Here is a 3,544-nt window from a genome sequence, read left to right as displayed (position 1 = left end):
AATTGGAAAATTTGAAAGTTTATGAAATTTGAAAGAATTCTTGGATTTAAGGCTCAAATCTTTGATTTTGATGTTATTTTGGCGATTTGATCGCTCGAGCAAGTTTGTGTGATGTTTTAGAGTCAGTTTTCATATTTGGTTTGGAGCCCCGAGGGCTCGGGAGTGTTTCGGAGGTGTCTCGGAGTGATTTCAGACTTGGGAAAAATTGCAGAAAATTGCAGAAATTCTGCTGCGAGTAGTCCAGTTTCGAAGCTCATATCTTGTAAACTATACGAAATCAGAAAAAGTGCAAAACACAAAAGTTGTAGCCCATACATTTTAGTTTTCGGAAAGTTAAACCATTTGCGATTTGGATATAATCTCAGAAAGTTACGATGGATCGAAAAAGGCTGCTGGAGCAATTTCGGCAGAATTTATGATGCATTTTAGAAGCTCATATCTCGGGATATATAAAGAGTTATGTGGTGTACAACCTATCAAATTAAAGATATTTGAGTCTAGTTTCTAAATATTCAAACTGTTTGTCATTTGGATATTTATAAAAGACGTTATGGGTGTTTAAACAGAAGGTGTCCGACAAGGAACAATTTTAATAGGATGTACAACTTGTATAGCACAAGTGCAGGGTACAACTCGACGAAGCACAGGCAGATTCTTTTATACACGGATTTAGCTCACTTTTCTTCATTTCTTCAAAGTATGGACGATTTTTGGGGAGCTTCAAGAGGGGATTTTCATCATCAATGTGAAGGTAAGTTATCCCCACCTATTTTGAGTTAAGTACATCAATTATGTATGGATTTGAGCATGAAAATTGTAGAAAAATTGAGGATTTAGGCCTAGGGATTTGAAAATAAGATTTGGTGATTTGAGGGGTCAAATGAACTCCGATTTTGGTAAATTTTATATGTACGGACTCGTAGAGAGACGAGAAATCCGGTGATGTGACTTTCGTAATTTTTCGAGAAGTGGGCCCGGGGCTCGGGTTTTGCTAATTTCGGGATTTTCGACATTTTTCGAGTCTTTTCGATTGGGTTATATTCCCTTAGCCTATTGTGACGTATTCGTTGTGGTTTTGACTAGATTCGACGCGCGAAGAGGTCGATTCAAGAGGAAAGGGCATTGCGGACTAGTCTACGGCCGGTTAGAGGTGAGTAATAGATGTAAATGTTGTTCTGAGGGTTTGAAACCCCGGACTTTCACATCGTAACGCTATATTGAGGCGTGACACGCACTCCATGGAGAGTGCGGGGTCGGATACTATTGGGGATTGTGACTTGGTCCATCCCATGTGATGTTTATACTATACTGGTGATTGATACACATACTTCATTGATATTACGGGGCTTGATGCCATGTTTGGGGCCTTGTGCCGATTTGTAAAATCCTTCGAGGATTGATATTACTGCTTAGCATGATTTGCATATCATTTAATTTCAGTCCAAGGTTTTAAATGCTGTTTTGCAAACTCAGCCATAATTCTAAGTGTTGAAAACTTAAATGATATTTTTAAATGTATTCCGGGCTGGGAACTTTTGTTTTGTAAATGCCCAAGGGGCTTATTATATTATTTTCTGGACTGATTATAAAGTGACTTGAAACAGTGGTAACAATGACACTGTGTGATATACTTGAAATAGTGGTAACAATGACACTGTGTGATATACTTGAAACAGTGGTAACAATGACACTGTGTGATATACTTGAAACAGTGGTAACAATGACACTGTGTGACCATCATATGCATTGCATTGCATTCATGTATTTGTATTTATACTGGTGTTTAGCTGCTCAGTCCCATATGTTGCTGTATATTTGGATTTTAGCTTACTTTGTGTATTTACTGGATTTTCTTATCTTCGGACTGTAGTTACTTTTATTACTCACTGGGTCGGAGTACTCACTTTACTCCCTGCACCTTGTGTGCAGATCCAAGGCAGTCTCAGGCTCAGTAGATCCAGTTGATCAGCATATCCAGCTTCTGGGTGTATCGAGGTAGCTGCACGGCATTCGCAGCCATTGATCTTCTCCCTCATATCCTATCTCTTTATTTCCGCATTATCAGACTTTGGATATACCATGTATTAGGATGATATTCTGTATTCTAGAGGCTCAAATTCGTGACACCGGGTCCTAGTGAGATTATATTGTGTATTTTGTTAAATTCTTCAGTACTTTAATCTTGCTTAATTGATATTTCTTTACGCAATTTTTGATAAATTGGGTTAAGTGTTGAATAATGGTCGGGCTTGCCTAGTAGTGTGCTGGGCGCCATCACGACCGGGATTTGGATCGTGACAATTCATTACACACTCTTTCAAATGCAAAATAGAAAGTACAATAATAATACTAAAACTCGACATTACTATACAAAACTAAAAGATAAAGACGACATAAATAAAATAACAGACTCAAAACATAAAAAGAAAAAAAATCTTCTTTTAATCCACTCCTGAATGAGCGATCCTGACTAGATATCCTGGGGCTCTGTCCTGCTCAAACTCCGATAAGTAAATCTAGACATGTATGAGAAAATTAAAACCAAATAGGTTAAAGACCTATAGCGCTATGCGAGAAAATAACCCTTCCTGTTGAAAACATGCAAGACATGATTTAGGCTATTTTTGCAAAATGACTTATTTGGCCAAAAGATGGCTAGAAGTGCAAAATTTGGCTAAGACCCCGGAAAGGCAAGAACCTAAGATTTACTAGGAAGACCGGACCCTATGTGGGTTGCCTACGTATCACGCACCGAAAGACGAGAATCAGGTATGCGTAGTTCGGGCAGATTGGATACAGGCGGGAATTAAAAAAACAATTAAAATAGAGAAAACTGTTATGGAATAAAAGCAATTTAGTAAAACATGAACAAGAAATAGAGATAGAGAGAAGGAAGAGATTTTCTTCTTCAATTGTGTGTATTTTCCTATTTATTACAAGACCTTTATATAGGCATAAAAAGTGAAGAAAATATGTCATGGAATATGTCATTGAACATAGAAAATATGTCATTGAATATGTCATTAACCATTTGAGAGAAAGATCATGGAGGAAGAGTAGACATCCACCATATTTTAATTTTTATCATAACACTCCCCCTTGGATGTCCATAAATAATGTGCCTCGTTAAAACCTTATTAGGAAAAAACCCTATGGGAAAAAAATCCTAATGAGGGAAAAAGAGTACACATATTTATACGCCTTTTGGTTGCCTCGTTAAAAACCTTGCAAGGAAAACCCAATGGGACAAAACCTTGTAAGGAAAAAAGAGTACAACGCGTATTAACTCCCCCTAATGAGATCATTAGTTCACATCATTGAGCCTTCATATCCCAATCTTGTACACTAGTTTCTTGAAGGTTGACGCCGATAGATATTTGGTGAACAAATCAGCCATATTATCACTTGAACGGATCCGTTGCACATTAATATCACCATTCTTTTGAAGATCATGTGTGAACAATAATTTAGGTAAAATGTGCTTTGTCCTAACTCCTTTATGAATCCTCTCTTTAATTGGGCTATGCATGTTGTATTTTCTTCA

General features: G+C 37.3%; 1 long non-coding RNA gene across 1 annotated transcript; it reads left to right on the top strand.

Moving 5' to 3' along the window:
* The first annotated feature begins 501 nt into the window (after positions 1-501).
* Positions 502-2,192, top strand: LOC142163536 (uncharacterized). The gene is made up of 3 exons (XR_012694488.1): positions 502-751; positions 1,084-1,150; positions 1,930-2,192. It is a non-coding gene; the product is annotated as an uncharacterized LOC142163536 (long non-coding RNA).
* Positions 2,193-3,544: the final 1,352 nt, after the last annotated feature.

The sequence above is a fragment of the Nicotiana tabacum genome, chromosome 8, assembly GCF_000715075.1.
Source record: "Nicotiana tabacum cultivar K326 chromosome 8, ASM71507v2, whole genome shotgun sequence".
Taxonomy (NCBI): Eukaryota; Viridiplantae; Streptophyta; class Magnoliopsida; order Solanales; family Solanaceae; genus Nicotiana; species Nicotiana tabacum.
This window is presented reverse-complemented; position numbering and strand designations above follow the sequence as displayed.